This window comes from Pongo pygmaeus, chromosome 15 (assembly GCF_028885625.2).
Source record: "Pongo pygmaeus isolate AG05252 chromosome 15, NHGRI_mPonPyg2-v2.0_pri, whole genome shotgun sequence".
In the NCBI taxonomy this organism is placed as follows: Eukaryota; Metazoa; Chordata; class Mammalia; order Primates; family Hominidae; genus Pongo; species Pongo pygmaeus.
Genome location: NC_072388.2, coordinates 82,376,864 through 82,395,262, shown reverse-complemented (window position 1 = coordinate 82,395,262; position 18,399 = coordinate 82,376,864).

Sequence of the window (18,399 nt, the reverse complement as noted above, 5' to 3'; positions counted from 1 at the left end):
TTAAAATAGAATAGAGTTTTAAATTGTGCAACTATATTCTAAAGCTGAAACTCTCCTGACAATTTTGACAATGAAACAATGAGTTAGCTATAGCAAGAAGAAATAAAGAAGATATAAATAAAGAGTAAATTCATCAAATAGAAGTAGAAGTAGTACGAAAAAATTTGTTCAAATATTTACCTCAAAGAGTGACTCTCTCCACTGGATAATTGTCTTTGTGGAGTTGGAGGTTCACCTTAATTCAACAAACATTTGAGTGCCTACTATTTACTAAGCAGAGGGTCAATTCTATTGGGTATACAAAGAAAATATATAACTCTTTTTTTGTCATAACAGAATTGAAAAAGAAAAGTGTATGGGTACAACATTTACCAACATGCAGTAATTAAGCAAATATATAATTAAGTCATTATTAAAGTGTTTTATTGACAATAACATGATATTCACGGCAAGGCCAATATAGTATGTTTTAAGAATGGAACAAATTAGAGTCGGTTGACTGTTTAGGAAGCTGTATGGAAAGGTTGGAGTTAAACTAAATTTTAACAACAGCATAAAGAATTCAATATATAGGCTGGGCGTGGTGGCTCACGCCTGTAATCCCAGCACTTTGGGAGGCTGAGGCGGGTGGATCACGAGGTCAGGAGATCGAGGCCATCCTGGCTAACACGGTGAAACCCGTCTCTACTAAAAAAAATACAAAAAATAAGCCAGGCGTGGTGGCGGTCACCTGTAGTCCCAGCTACTTGGGAGGCTGAGGCAGGAGAATGGCGTGAACCCAGGAGGTGGAGCTTGCAGTGAGCCGAGATCGCGCCACTGCACTCCCAACATCATGGCAATGAAGAGGTTTGTTTTTTTTTCTTTTAGAAACTATCAAGATGGGGAGACCCTTACACACTGTGTTTAAGAAGCATTTCACATTTATTCATAGTGAACATACTTCGTAATTCCTACCTGTCAGGCCTCTGAGCCCAAGCTAAGCCATCATATCCCCTATGACCCACACTTATACATCCAGTTGGCCTGAAGTACCTGAAGAACACAAAAGAAGTGAAAATGGCCTGTTCCTCCCTTAACTGATGACATTACCTTGTGAAATCCCTTTTCCTGGCTCATCCTGGCTCAAAAGCTCCCCCCCTGAGCACCTTGTGACCCCCGCCCCTGCCCACCAGAGAACTACCCCCTTTGACTGTAATTTTCCTTTACCTACCCAAATCCCATAAAACGGCCCCACACCTATCTCCCTTTGCTGACTCTCTTTTGGGACTCAGCCCGCCTGCACCCAGGTGAAATAAACAGCCTTGTTGCTCACGCAAAGCCTGTTTGGTGGTCTCTTCACACGGACGCTAGTGAAACTACCCTGGCCAGAAACCATTCTTTGTTAAGATTTTCTCATTCTAGTAACTACATTTCTAGTTGCCTAAGACTAAGACCTATCATCAATTCCTCCTTTTCCTTCACCTCCTACATAGAATACATCAGAAGTTCCATTGTCTACAATTCCAAAATATTTTGGAAATGGATTCTTTTTTCTAGCCACTCCCTTCAGCTACCCTAGTTCAAGTAATGTAAGTTTCTACATTTCCAGCTGCAATAGCTATTAAATGCTCTATCCAACTTCTAAAATGTGATCTCTCAAAAGCCAAAGTTAGCTCTCCCAAACACACACCCGCACTGGAGAAGCTGAAGGTCTGTTTGCCGGAGAAGTTTCCAACTTTATGTGGGATAGAGGAAGCAGCAGAAAGGCTCTAGGAGCTTGCTGGGTCCCCAAGCAGCCCATTGATGCCTAGCACCACAGGGATTCATTGGGAGGTGGCCAGAGGAGCAGGGGGTAAAACTTCACAGGGAGAAGGAATTATCTAGTCGAACTTTGTAACAAGTTGAACGGGGCAAGAAGCCTCCTGGCCAGAACTCAGAGGGCAGGAATCGGGCATGCAGACTTCACAGGTGAGGGAAGAACTAAAAAAGCCCTTTTCTCTCGCAGCTAGGAGGCGGATAGCCTCAGGCAAATTTTCAAGCATGTCTCACCCTCCACCTGAAAACAGATTCAGGGCTGTTGAGGGGGGCACAGCGGGAGTAGGACCAATCCTTCAGTTTTCATGGGAGCTGGGTGAGGCCTGTGACTGTTGGCGTTCCCCCACTTCGCTGACAACCTGCACAATACAGCAGAGTCAGCCATAATCCTCCTAGGTTTGCAACTCCAGTGACCTGGGTATCTCACCACAGCAGCCACAGCAAGACCTGCCCAGGGAGTGTCTGACCTTAGATATGCGCAGCCCCGCCCCCACCTGATGGCCCTTCCCTATCCGCCCTGGTAGTGGAAGACAAAGGGCATATAATCTTGGGAGTTCTAGGGCCCCGCCCACCACTGGTTCCTCTCCACACTACTACAGCTGTTGCTTTCTGGAAAGCACCACCTCCTGGCAGGAGGCCAACCAGCACCAAAAAAGCTAAGGACCTTCACAGAGTCCTTTGCACCCTCTGCCACCTCCACCAGAACAGGCACTGGTATCCACAGCTGAGAGACCCATAGATGGGTCACATCAAAGGACTCTGTGAAGACAACCCCCAGTACCAGCCTGGAGCCAGGTATACTCACTGGATGGCTAGACCCAGAAGAGAGACAACAATCACTGCAGTTTGTCTCAAAGGAAGCCACATCCATAGGAAAAGGGGCAGAGTACTACACCAAAGGAACACCCCATGGGACAAAAGAATCTGCAAAACAGCCTTCAGTCCTAGATCTTCCCTCTGACAGAGCCTACCCAAATGAGAAGGAACCAGAAAACCAACACTGGTGATATGACAAAACAAGGCTCTTCAACACCCCCCAAAATTACTAGTTCACCAGCAAGGACACTGTCTTTGACACTGTACTAGGTGCTTGTAACAAGTACAGAAGAAAGAGGTATGATCTGGCCTTTAAAAAGCCTCCATTCCAGTTGAGCCAGGAAGACCAACAGATTCAAAAGAAGAACAAAAATACCAATCACACGTTATAGGTAAAGTGCTAGTGTGGAGAAGAACAGTTATCAAACACAAACAAATGGAAAAAATGGAAACATATTCCATGCTCATGGATGGGTAGAATCAATATTGTGAAAATGACCATACTGCCAAAAGTAATCTACAAATTCAATGCAATCCTCTTTAGAATCCACCATCAGTCTTCACAGAATTAGGAAAAAAAAAAATTCTAAAACTTACATGCAACCAAAAAAGAGTTCACATAGCCAAAGCAAGACTAAGCAAAAAGGACAAATCTGGAGGCATCACACTACCTGATTTCAAACTACACTATAAGGCCATAGTCACCAAAACAGTGTGGTACTGGTATAAAAATAGGCACATAGACCAATGAAACAGAATAGAGAATCAAGAAATAAACCCAAATATTCAGCCAACTGATCTTCAACAAAGCAAACAAAAACATGAAGTGAGGAAAGGATAACCTTTTCAAGAAATGGCGCTGGGATAATTGGCTAGCCACATGTAGGAGAATGAAACTGGATCTTCACATTTCACCTTAAACAAAAATCAACTCGAGATGGATTAAGGACTTAAATCTAAGACCTGAAGCTATAAAAATTCTAAAAGATAACATTGGAAAGACCCTTCTAGACATTGGTTAGGCAAGGATTTCATGACCAAGAACCCAAAAGCAAATGCAAAAAAACACAAAGATAAATAGCTGGGACTTAGACTTAATTAAACTAAAGAGCTTTTGCATGGCAAAAGGAACGGTCAGCAGAGTAAACAGACAACCCACAGAGTGGAAGAAAATCTTCACAGTCTATACATCTGACAAACGACTAATATCCAGAATCTACAACGAACTCAAACAAATCAGTAAAAAAAAAAAAAAACAAACAATCCTATTAAAAAGTAGGCTAAGGACATGGATAGACAATGCTCAAAGGAAGATATACAAATGGCCAACAAATACATGAAAAAATGCTCAACCTCACTAATGATTGGGAAAATGCAAATCAAAACCCCAATGCGATACCACCTTACTCCTGCAAGAATGTCCATAATCAAAAAATTTAAAAAAAAAAACTGTAGATGTTGGTATGGATGTGGTATATAAACTAGTACAGCCACTATAGAAAACAGTGTGAAGATTCCTTAAAGAACTAAAGTAGAACTACTATTTGATCCAACAATCTCACTACTGAGTGTCTACCCAGAGGAAAAGAAGTCATTATTCGAATAATATAGTTGCACATGCATGTTTATAGCAGCACAATTCACAATTGCAAAATCGTGGAACCAACCCAAATGCCCATCAATCAATGAGTGGATAAAGAAATGATGGTATATAAAAAGGAATGAATTAACAGAATTTGTGGTGACCAGTATGAGATTGGAAATATTATTCTAAGTGAAGTAACTCAGGAAGGGAAAACCGAACATCTCACTGATATGTTGGAGCTAAGCTATAAGGATTCAAAGGTATAAGAATGATACAATGAACTTTGGGGACTTGAGGGGAAAAGTGGGAGGGGATGAGGGATAAAAGACTACAAATATGGTGCAGCGTATATATGGGTGATGGGTGCAACAAAATCTCACAAATCACCACTAAAGAAGTTACTCATTAACTAAATACCACCTGTACCCTAATAACTTATGGAAAAATAAAATAAAAACCACCACTACCACAACAACAAAAAGCCAAAGTTAGATTTTAAACTTTAAATCATTTCATTCTACTGTCTTAAAAAAAAACAAATAAGCTACCTTCAAATAGCTTCTTACCATCTTAAAATGAAGTTCACGTTCTTGCCATGGCCAAAAGGAATCAAGCTGACCTTTTCTCGGTGATTTTTCTGATCTCACCATTTGTTCTGCACTTTCTGGCTCACTAATGAACACTCCCCCCAACCCCATACCAAAATACTCAAGCTTCGTTTCTTTTTCTTTCAAAGCATGAAGCCCTTTCTCTTACAGGCTTCATACATGTTTTTGTTTTTTTTCCCCCTCTATATGCAATTCTGCCACCACAGTTCAAAAGATGGGCTCCATAATACATGACTTTGTTACAATATGCTAGGTGTGCTCATTTTGCAAATTACATGGATGGAAAGAAAATTGTGTTTGGGCAGTCAAAAGCTGTGCTGTAGGCATTTATAAAATTATTTGCCTGATTACGTATTGGGTAGTCAGTTATGCAAATAGAAATATGTGGTTAAGGAATTTTAAAATGAGAAAGACATTAAAGTCAGTTAAGTGATAGTTTGTATTATAAGGTTCTCATGAGCATAAAGGAACAACATAATAAGATGTATAGATTACATATATCTAGTGCATACATATGTACTTGAGAAATATGTATGTTTATATATAGGTATGCATAAATATAGTGTATATCAGTGAAGTGGTGTTAAACTCCAGTCTGATTTACAAATTTATATTAAATGCCAGAGGGTTTTAGAACTGCTTATTTGTTTGACATTCCAAGTATGGTAATGTTGTCTAGTCAAATTTTCTGAGAAAGTAATTAATGTCTTCCCACATCAACCTCTGTGCTCAAAGGTAAGTGTTTATTCTTTATCGTGGCTGAAGAAATTAACTTTACCTTTAGATGAGACTAAACTGGTATAGATGTGGTTTCTAAGTGTGCCTGATAACATGTTTACTTGACATTACCATAAGACGCCTGCTGCATACTCTTGTAATTTAAACCTTGACAGCAAGTGCAGAGTTACTTTAAATATCATTCATTGCATAGAATGGATAGATACAACAGTAATTTACATGATTATGTAAAACATAACATAGTTGATTTGCAAAATAATTCTGTTGATGAACCTCTCCGTTCAGGTTAGATAATATTAAACAATATAATTTTCCTCCATGAACTCAATACAATAGATTGAATTTATAAACCATCCAGTGATGCCTATTAAGAAATCAGAAAATTTGACTTTTCAAGCCTGATCATGTTCAAACATAAGAGTGTGTCTACATCTTAACTGATGAAGCATAATGCAATTTCATGAGCTCAGAAGAGAATTAGAAATAAATGTTTGTTGCTTTTTAAAATGAAAACCAGTATTTTTTTCATTCACGGAACCAAAAGGAAAAAAAATCATTCCACCCTTAATTTATCCTTCTGAAAATAGATTTTATAAAGTTAAAATATTTACTATCATTCTTATTTTCTGTTATACATTTCTTTGTATCTTATATATTTAGAAAATCATATATTTTTTTTTTTTACTGGCCAAAAGTAAAAAAAAAAAAAATCATTTTAGTAACACTATCTGTCCTAAAATAAGGCTATGCTACATGATTTTAAACATACCCTGGAACTCAGATTTCTCAACTGTGGTATGTGGAAAATAATAACACAAATGTTACAGGGTTTGCATTAGTTGATATATGCAGGAGTTTAGAATGATATCTGAGATCTAGTAAACACTCAACAATGTCAGCTGTTACGGTTTACTACCTACTACCAGCCAACATTATCTAATGTGTATACTACCATTTTGGTAAAAGCTTGTCTTTATTTTATAGATGAGTTAACCAAGGCATAAAGAGTTTAACTAACTTGCCTGTGGGCATTTGAGAAGTAATTATTAGAGCAATGATCAAGATATAAGAATTTTAACTGGAGCATGTGATCTCCCAATTTGGTGTAAAGGTGACAGAATTAGTGCACTATTAATATAGTGTAGTCTAAAGAAATGATACGCCAACATTGTAAACAAGTCAAAAAAGTCAATAGAAAATGACAATTGAGTTAGAACTCAAAGGACAGTTAGGCATTTGCCACGCAGACACATGGAGACAGTTTAGGCATTCCTAGAAGAAAGAACATGTAGCCTTAAGATACAGGTCATCCAGGTAAGACCAAATAAATAATTAGAAACAGAAAAATATAGTGAGGTCTTTTTTTTTTTTCCTTTTTTCTCTATTTTTATTTTTATTTTTAGAGACGGGTTCTCACTATATTGCCCAGGCTGGACTTGAACTCCTGGGTTCAAGTGATCATCCTCCCTGGGCCTCCCAAAGTGCTGGGATTAGAGGCATGAACCACTGCTCCTAGCCCCAGTGAAGACTTATGAACTGGGGATGTTGGGATATATAGAGACCATATTATAGAGAGCCTTGTAAGCCATATATATTTAAATTTGACAACGGTTTTCCTCCACACTAATTAGCATTTAACTATAACTTGTGATTGCTATTTTTGTTCTTCTTTAGAATTTCTTGGTACTCAGGGCTCAACTGGAATGGAAGCTCTTTAAAGGCCAGATCATACCTGTTTCTTCTGTACTTGTCACAAGCACCTAGCACAGTGTCAAAGACAGTGTTATAATTCTTTCCATGCATTGATTGATTGCTCTCTCTCTTTGCCTCTCTTTCTCACTGTATAAGGACTTTTACCTTTTCATCTACTTCATTTAACACTTTTCTATGGAACAGGAATTATCATTTTATCTCTACAGAGCGGAACGTTGGGATTATGGAGGTTCATGTTACATGCCTGACCTTGCTTCCCTAGGAAATCACTGAGTTGAGATTTAAACGAAGGCATTTGCCTTGAATGGCCATGCTCTGCCAAAACAGCCAACAATAACATAACATCTCCTGAAGTAGATGTGTACAGCCATGAGATAAAATGGTAAAACGTGAATGGATAGTAAGTAAATATTTATTTAATTTATAAGTTATCTTTCTCTAGCTTAGAAAAACCCACTGCAATAAAATCCACGATTTTTTTATTTTTTCAGATTGATAAATTCTAAAATTAGCTTACATTAGATTAAGTCAGGGGTCCTGACTGCAAAAAAAAAAAAAAAGCTGGGTTGATAAATTCTAAAATTAGAACACATTAGATTAACTCAGGGGTCCTAACTGCAAAAGAGAGAGGTTGGGTGTCAGGCAATGAAGAAGCAAATATGCATATATTTGTGTTTCTACATATGTAAGAAGCGGCATAGCACAATAGCCAACAACATAGTTTTGAAACTAAAAACTACCTTGGTTTAAGGCAGCATTTATTTTTTCTGTTACCAGAGAAAGTTAATTAACATTTCCTGCCTTCGTGTCCTCATATATAAATGGGGTTTATAATAGAATCCACCTAATAGGCCTGTTCTAAGGAATAATTGATTGAGCATTCATAATAGAGACTGGCTTATGGTCAGGACTACGAAACTGTTTGTTACCATTATTATCATTATATAACTCACATGTGCTGTGAATTCTGAATCATCTAACTTCTTTTGTGTATATTTTACCAATATTGTTCCAATGTTGACTAAAGGAAAAAATGACATCATGAGTTTCTAGGAGATCATACTCAGGATTGTTAACCATGAAATGACGTGGTACACATTGTGCTAAGCACAGGGAAAGGACACTGCTTTGATTAGAGGCTGACATGTGAGAGAAAGGAGATCAAATACAAGGCCATATTTCCCCATGAGCCATGCCTCGACAAGGTCTTGGCCAACACAAGAAGTCAGGAGTAGGAGAAGAGGACTGAAGCCACCACAACCAGAGGAGTACTGACTCTTACCAAGTTGAAACAAAATATTTTTGCTTCATAGGGAGCCAGTTTTCTCCCAGCGCTATCAAGCTTGAGAGCCTACCTTAGAATAGCACACTTCCTCACAATCTTGTTTTCCAACACAAGAAATCTTTTGGGCCTGCTTTCTTTTCTGCTTAATCTATTCCCATCCTGATTTCTGTTCCTTTGTTTCCCTTCCTGGATGTCTACAAGTTTTACTTTTTCTTTTTTGTAACTTGGTCACTGGCAGTGTGTAGAGAACTGTTCCTCATGATTGTCCCTTGTTTTCATGCTTTGTGACTGTGAATTAGAGGCCCTGGCACAGCACCACACCTGACCCCTTCCAAATCTTTGTGACACCACAGCTGAGATCCACCTTTTTTTAGATATGATCTATCTGGGGAGGGAGGTTAAAGCAATTGAGGGAAACATTAATGGGATCAAGTTGGAATCATTATTTTTATACAATGAAACATACTCTCAAAAAAGTACACACCTCAAAAGAACACAGCTAAGTGAATTATTGAAAACAAAACACGCATACATAACAGGGCATCGCTTGGACCCTATCATGCCGCCCACATGCCTGCCCATAATAAGCATGTCTTCTTTACATTATTCCCTTGATTTTTTATTTTTAATTTAAACTATTACTTTTTTACAAAGTTCTTAGTAAAATACTGATACAAAAATGATTATTCTTATTTTTAATATATACATTTATAACTTTAAAATTTTCCCCTAAATACAACATTGCTTGTACAACAAAAGATTATAAATGCCATATTTTAATTTTCACTGAGTTCAGAATATTCTGTAATTTTGATTTTGTATGGCTTTCATCCCTTTGATATATAGAGGTATGCTACTTGATTTGTTTCTAATTATCTTTTATTTTGTGATGTCAATCTTAAATTTACATTGGTAATGCAATATTCTCTTGCTTCATTTTCCAGTATACTTGCATTTTGGTAAATATTGCATGGGCCTTTAAAAAGAATTAGCTTCAGTTGTTGGTACTGTTTTAGATATAACAATTGGATTATAGGCTGGGCACGGTGGCTCACGCCTATAATCCCAGCACTTTGGAAGGTCGAGGTGGGGAGATCACAAGGTCAGGAGTTCGAGACCAGCCTGACCAACATGGTGAAACTGTGTCTCTAATAAAAATACAAAAATTAGCCATTCATGGTGGCGTGCACCTGTAATTCCAGCTACTCGGGAAGCTGAGACAGGAGAATTGCTTGAACCTGGGAGGCAGAGCTTGCAGTGAGCCAAGATCACGCCACTGCACTCCAGACTGGGAGACAGAGCAAGACTCCGTCTCAAAAAAAAAAAAAGAAAATTGGATTATAACTGTCATTCAGAAGCAACTTTTCTTCATCCTTATACATTTTTTATTAATTTGTTCTACCAGCTACCACAAGAAATAGATTATAATCTTCTAATATCATTCTGAACTTAACTATTTCTTATTTTAGTTTCTGACATTTTTCTTTACATGAGTTTATGCTATTAGGCACTTTCACATTTAATATTTTTATGTATTTTGTTAAATCATCCTTATATCATTTAGAGATATGCTTGCTTACCTTAGTAGTGTTGCTTTAAATTTTATGTTGTCAGATAATATTATAGTTGCGTGAGTTTTCTTTTGGGTAGTGTTTTTCCATTTCTTTGCTTTATCTCCTTTTCTTCTGTATCTTCATATTAAAAGTGGGTTATTTGTAGGCAACATAGGATGTTTTTCCCTTTCAAACCCAATCTCACATGATTTACCTTTCAATTAATTAGTTAATGTTATTTTATGTAATCATCGACATATTTGAATTTAAGTGTAGCTTCCAACTTTCTTTTATGTTGTTCTATTTAGTTCATAACCATTTTATGAATTTTTCCATCTATATGTTTAGCCATCAATTTATTTTACTTTTGGGGGGAAATTTCAAACAAAGTGGCATACAACAATGTGATTCAGCTGTAAATACGCAAGTGCTTTTATCTTTACTGAAGTTTTAATAAGTCTTATTACTGAATATCTCCTTTCTTGTCTACTTATAGAACATTTTCTTTCTAATAGCTTTCTAGTTATGCATAATTTATTGTTCTTTTCACAGTTGTTGTAGAGATTACAAAATAATTTTTGATATATCAAGCTATATAATGTTAGTACTTTTGCAATGTTTTTACAACTCAGTGACCTTTCATAACTTTAACTCGATTTGCCTATTTCTTTCTTGTGTGCTATTTTAATCACTTATTTTGATTTCATATACATTTTAAGCACAATAGAACATTATTAAAATATCTTTATATCTCGATTTGGCTGCAAATTACTCATTCTGTGTCCCTTATACTTTGCTGTTTTTCTGTGCAACTAGCTAGAATTCTTCTGATGAACATCTTTTAGTATTTCCTTTATTAAAATTATATTGTAGATAAGTCATCTTAGTAGTTTTTAAATCTTAAAATATTTTTATTTTACTTTTTTTTCTTTTGGGTAAAATCTTAAGCTTAGAAGTGATGGACTGTAGTCACATGTACACCCATGTAACTACTACCCCAAAGGGCCTTTTTTTTCTTTTTTTTTCAGACTGCTACCATTATCTGTAGGCAACCACTTTTCTGATTTATATAATCATGTATTAATTTTCCTTTTTCTTGATCTTGGTAATGGCATCATAGAGTATACACTCTTTGTGTTCCATTTCATTTACTTAACATAATGTTTTTAAGATTCCTACATGCGTTACATGTATCATATGGATGGATGGATAGATAGATAGATAGAATTAAAACTCAACATTTTATCATGAATATTTTAGATATATATATAACTTTTGAAATAATTGTACAACTAATAGACATATTCTTATCATTTAATTTCTATAATTATTACCATATTTGTTTATCGCATACATATCCTTCTAATCATCAATTATTGCATCTTATTTTTGGTACATTTTAATGAAAGTTTCAGACAACTGTAACCTGCACTTCTGATTGTATCAGCATTCATATTGTTCACTACAATTTAATATTTGTTTATAGTTCTTTTTCAGTAAATTTTACTTACAGTGAAAGACAAATTTTTACTGTACAAAGATAACTATGTTTTATTGCTAACAAATATGCCACAATGTGATTATCCATTTTTTGCACTGGTGGAAGTTTGAGTTGCTTTTAGGTTAGGACTATTATAAGTAAACTATTATAAAGATGACTGCCCAAATGTTTCTTTGGACATCTCTATTAATCTATCTTGGATAATCACCAGAAATTAGAATTGCCGATTTAGAATATATGTATGTTAAACTTTATTTTTTATAAAGCAGTGTTGTGTAGACTCACATAATTAGATCACTCTCTCTCTCTTTGTCCTGCATAAGCACACGCACACATGAATATCGAAGATGCACAAACACACACATGGACACTGATTTTACAATGCACTGCTATCAGCAAAACTCTCAAATAGAATGTTGTAATCTGTCATAATTTTTCTTCTTTCCTGGAACTCTGTATTATTCCCACTCTCTGCAAAACACTCCATTTTATTTTAAGCCCCCTATTATCACATTTCATACCCTGATCTCATTTTCCACCCCCAGAGGAGAATAATGCTGCTTTTTGAAAACTACTCTACTTGATATTTGTACATTTCTTAGAAGTATGATGCTTTGATCTTTCATCATTTAAACATATTGATTTTTCTAATGATTTTCTGTCATCTCCCATCTCAGTTTCCAAACCACTATTTCCTCCCTTATGACTTTCATTCTTGCAGTGCTTAATATGTTCATTTTTAAAGATAGGAAGAAAAGATCTCTTCTCAGTAGGCTTATTTTCTTTCAACATTGAGTGTACTATTACCTTGAATATTTCAGATAGGATTCATTAGTAATTTACTTAAAATGTGAGGGAATATAGGCAAATAAACATCATGTGAAACAGAATAATTAAAATTAAAAACACAACTGAAACAACCAAAAAAGTACTACAAAAAAAAAGTGTTATCAGCATGTGGGTCTTAGTTTGCTAATACGTGTCTCCTGGAAATCAAGGCAGTATTGAGAAACACAGAGTAACAAAACTAGCTAAATATAATAATAATCGTCTGTTCATTTATATACAAAGACAACGTTGTTCATGGCACAAGTGTTTGCTGCGCATATATTTGTTATTGTTAGATGAAATGCCAGTTTCATGCTTGAGATCCCAAACACAAGGGGTATAATGTTTTTATTCAGTTATCAATTGTTTTCAATCAGAGATTCGCTCATGTGTGGGTTGACAGAGAGGTTTACATGTAGAGTTAATAATTTCTTATAAATACGTTAGTCTTCTTAATCACATGGACAAGCCCTAAATTCTTCAATATTAAAAATTTAAAAAGATTCTTAACTTGAAAATGATTATGAAATTTATAATGAACTAAAATCTTCATTATCTTTAGGATATCAGAATAGGTCCCTTCCTTTTAATCTAAGAAGGTCTTGATGAACCTACAGGGAATTTTAATTACCGTAATCACCTCCAAACAATCAAATGTCTTGACATTTGGGAAAGAGGTATTTGAGAATATTGAAATATATTTTAAATAACACTTCTTTAAGGTAAAGTCTTTTGTGAGCATAATTTCAAAAAATAATCAATGGATTCATCCAAATTTTAATATTACTCCTGGTCCTGGGTAGTACATGTATACATATGTACATTAAGATGGGGAACACAGAAAGACAGAAAGTTTTTGTGTGTCTACATATTTTGACAACTTGCACGGCAAGGAATATTGGGAATAAAATATACTAAATGCTCTCCAAATTTTAGACATAATCACCACCAGCTGAACAAGCAAAGACAATTTAGCTAATTTAAGTAAAACTTTTAGCTACTATTGTCACAGAACTTGTGGCAGGGGCTGGGGGTCGGAGAAAGGCAATCCTTCACTAACATACACATAACTAAAGAATCATAAATAGGTGAAACCCTGTCTCTACTAAAAGTACAAAAATTAGCCGGGCGTGGTGGCAGCCACCTGTAATCCCAGCTACTCAGGAGTCTGAGGCAGGAGAATCGCTTCAACCTGGGAGACAGAAGTTGCAGTGATCCCAGATTGTGCCATTGCACTCCAGCCAGGGCAACAAGAGTGAAACTCCATCTCAAAACAAAAACAAAAACAAAACAAACAAACAAACAAAAAACCCATAAGTAAATAAACAATGGGGAAAAGGGCCAAAATACTACCAGAGACAAAGGAGTATACTATTTTTTTTTAAATTATTGGATTCATGGTAGATTTTAATAAGCATTAGCTCCTTCTCCTTTCCTATTTACTTCCAACTCATTACAGAAAGTTTGGGCACAGAATTTTTTTCCCCCAAAGTATTTCAAATATAAAATGTTTCTACATGTTAAATGAGACATGTTCTTTATTGTCCATTTCCTGCTTTCCCTTAGGCAATGGATTGACTCAATGTTTGAATGGAGACATCCTACATATATTCAGCACTTTGCTTTAAAATGATCATATTTAAAACACAGTTTTTAACAAATTATGTCACTTGTGAAAGGGAGCAAATGCACGAGAAAGAAAACAACTCCTTATTTATGCTGACTTCTCTATAAAAGAATTTTAAATTAATGGGAAATTTCAACATGAAAATAAGAAATATGAGTAATTTCGATGAGAATAGAGTTTCTAAATGGTTCAAAGTGATTTCCTGATGGCATTTTAATTTAAATTCCCACAAACAAGTCATTTCAAAATTACATTCGTAGCAGTTGAATCCAATTTCTGATGAAATTCTAAACTAATTGAACCTAGTTACTCTTATGAGAAAATTCTCAATTGCATATGCCTGTTTTGTAGAAGTGACTGAAAAATGCTATTCTCAAATTAATAGTATGTCTCAGAAGATTTTGTTTAAAGCAAATCTTCTTACTAGTATTAACTCTTATAAATATATGTATATATATATATATAAAATTTTAAAATATCTATCACAAGAGAATCCTAGGTAAGAAGTAATGAAAATTAATAATTAAAACAGTTATCACTGTATACCTTTTAACAAGATGATATTTCAACATCAGAGTCACCTTTCTATGGAGGAAGAAAATAATGTCAGCTTTCTCAGTCTATTTTTGCACACACATTTCACTCTGTCAGTGGTTGCTAATTATTGAGTCGTGAAATAAAGAAATCAAACTGTGGAGGTGATGATTTGAACATATCATCAATCTTCCTACCACTCTCCTCTTTAAATCAGCTAAGAAAGTTTTTTTTCATGTTATTGTTTGAGTTATCTAAGAATTTTCTTAAGGTTCCATCCACCTTATTCTGAGTATATCATATTGACAATTTATGTGACAGTTTAGGGGGAAGAAAAATATTACAAAAAGTTACCATAATTTTAAGAATATATACAATTTTATATTTATATATTTTAAATATATTACATTGCAAAATATGTATATGCTGCCAAAAATATTACAATTTATCCCCTTTTCATTTGACATTGTCATTTCCATCTAATCAATGCAAACTGATTTTACTCTATTTCTATTCATTCTGAGAGCTCAGAAATAATTTTCAGAAAATGATTGTGCCTTGTAGATATGTCTGCATTATTTATGAGTAAGAAGCATATTGATATTCTCAGATCTTCCCTGAATTTCTTCTCAGTAATTGCTGCTGACACCTTGTAATCAAGTCAAATAAAATCATCATGATTTTAAATAAAACTTTGTTTTAAAATTGTTAATTTGTGTCAATTATATAATACACATACACACAAATACATTAGTATTCATATAAGAATGTGTGTGTACAAGAATGTGAATAATTATATATGTGTATACATATAAACTTATAAATTTACATTTACACATGTATTTAAAAAATAACTAGCTTTATAAACACTGATATATGAACTTTTATATAAGAGTAAAACTTGAATAAACATTTTAAACCAATCAGATGATGTGGCAAGAAAAAATGACAACTACTGTTACATATAACAATAATGCCTTTCTTACTGATAATTTACCAATAAAATAATTTATCGATATATACTATCAATACAATAATGTTTTTTCAGTGACCTTATTATATGATTCATTATGTTTCCCTCGCTTTTCTAAGAATCAATCATTTAGATAAAAAAATTGTACATTGGACTGAAAAATAGATAATTGGCCATATTGAGATGTACCAAATACATTCAAAAAATTCTTCTTACATAACATTTGTTGGTGAATGATATAGTTTGTGTCCCCACCCAAGTCTCATCTTGAATTTCCACATGTTGTGGGAGAGACCAGGTGGGACGTAACTGAATCATCAGGGCAGGTCTTTCCTGTGATGTTCTCATGATAGTGAATAAGTCTCACAAGATCTGATGGCTTTATAAGGTGGCGTCTCCCTGCACAAGCTCTCTTTTTGCCTACCACCATCCACATCAGGTGTGACTCGCTTCTCCTTGCCTTCCGCCCTGATTGTGAGGCCTCCCCAGCCATGTGGAACTGTAAGTTCAATTAAACCTCTTTCCTTTGTAAATTGCCTAGTCTCAGATATGTCTTTATCAGCAGTGTGAAAACAGACTAATACAGTGAATGAGCGGATTAATAATTAAAATAACTGCCTTCTATATATATATGGCATACTCTTTAAAGAAAAAATAATTTCCTTAAAAAATGCAGGAAACAATGTATCAATGTAACTTTTTATTAATATATATTTCCAACATTATTTCTTAATGTCACCACAAAGCTAATTGACATTATTATTGATGTGGTACAGAGGCAATCAATCCATGTCTTAAAATTTATAAGAAAATCACCTTTCTGCCTCTCAAATTTAACATGTTATATTTAATATGTATTTTCTATAACTTTTCCCCCCAGTAAAGTGGTAATCAAATTTATATGGTAAATACAGCAACACATACAGGTTACATACTAATTATATATTTATAAATATAAATTTATACATATTTATTTAAATGCGTACGTATATATGTTTATATATTTATATATTCAATCTACACGTGTTGCTGTATTCACCATAAAATTGATATACAATTATATATATATATATATAAATGAGTGATTCACTAGTTAATACTTATTTTCTCTCCCTAATGTCCTGATTTCTATATGGAGGCACCATCTAATTGTGCATAACATTGCATAATTGTACTTCAGAAAATTCTTATCTTCAAGAATAATGACAAAAATATTTTGGTAACTTGCACCACTAAAGACATCACTTGTAGATTTTCCAGTTGTGTTAATTTGAATATATAACATAAACTATTACTAAATCTATACTTCTTTTCAGAAAAAGTCACTGTTGACTGGCCATGACTTCCATTATATATGGAATGAGAAAAGATAGATATTTTTTTATCTATATATCAAGTACCACAGTTTCACACCATTCCTGTTTCAAACATGAGGATTGGCCATAAAGGTTCATGTAGACAATATTTTCATAAGCAATCTGGCATGATCCATTAAATTTTGGCCATAAATATTTACAGAATATTCAGATCTATATATGAAATTATAGATTTAATACTAATATCCAAATAATTGTTAGAACAGAATTGCCCAAATTTTACACTGGAATAATAGCATCAATGGAGGTAAGATTTTAGGACAAGTTACATATAAACATAGGAAAGAGAAATATAAGCAAAAATTTGCAAATATACACATACATACACATACACACACACACAAACATATATATATATATACACACATACACACAATTTTACCTATTGTTTTATATTTTAGAAAATTGTTTCTGAGGTCCGATATAAATAATTAACCCAATTATACATACCATGTTTTATACATGTTTTATACATAGACACATTTAATGTTAAAAATAAAAATATTATTTTACATATTTAAAACATAAAAACAATGCTACCACATTGATAATTATTTAATTAATGGATATACAAAGTTATCGGAAAGCTTTGCTATTCAAAGAGAAAACATTGGGACTCTAAATACTGATAACTAGTTGATTCAAAACCTCAGCAATATTTATATTCTATTTATCTTTCTAAATTGGAGAAGGGTGACAGAGAAAAATAGAGGGATAATTACAAATGCTTAAAAAGGTCATGTTTATTGATATTTTAGTTATATTTTTATGATTTATTACAATAATATAAAACCGGCTTTACTGAGTTTTAAATCTGAACCTTATATGAAGCTATCATAATGTAAGTACTCTCTGCCCACCGTCTAACTTTGTCACTAGGTAAAGTCAAATGGATGAAAGTTTGGTCTAATTTTTCCCTCGAAGAATGTTTTCTTCTGAAGTTGATTATTTTATAACTGTTTCATCTTTTTGGCAGAAAACTAAGGATGCCTCTATACTCAAATAACAAAGAAAAATGTGATTCAACGGATTCTGGCTTTTCAATCATTTTGCCTACTGAATGTAAGCATTTGTAAAGATGATTAGACCAAATGTAATTTTTAGAAAGTTGACCAAAGACAATGCCTCTTTAAATTAAGGCCATGTAAACTCTGCCTGTTCCAACTACATAGTCTCATTTTTGGTTGTAAGAATTTGAGTAAAAAATTTGTGTCTGAGAAAGAAGTCCAAGGAAAAATTAATCATGCACTAATCCATTGAGGAAGATGATTTCAGGGAGAAACTGCATTAGTTGTCTGAATAGCTAATAAAATGTGTTTTGCCAGTATCAGCATTGCATAGTAGATGCATTTATACACAGATTTACTGTTCATTGGAAGTATATATAAGCACCAGAAATACAAAATATATGTAACCAAATACATTGCAACATCAAAGCAACATCATAAAGCAATTGATAATAATTTTC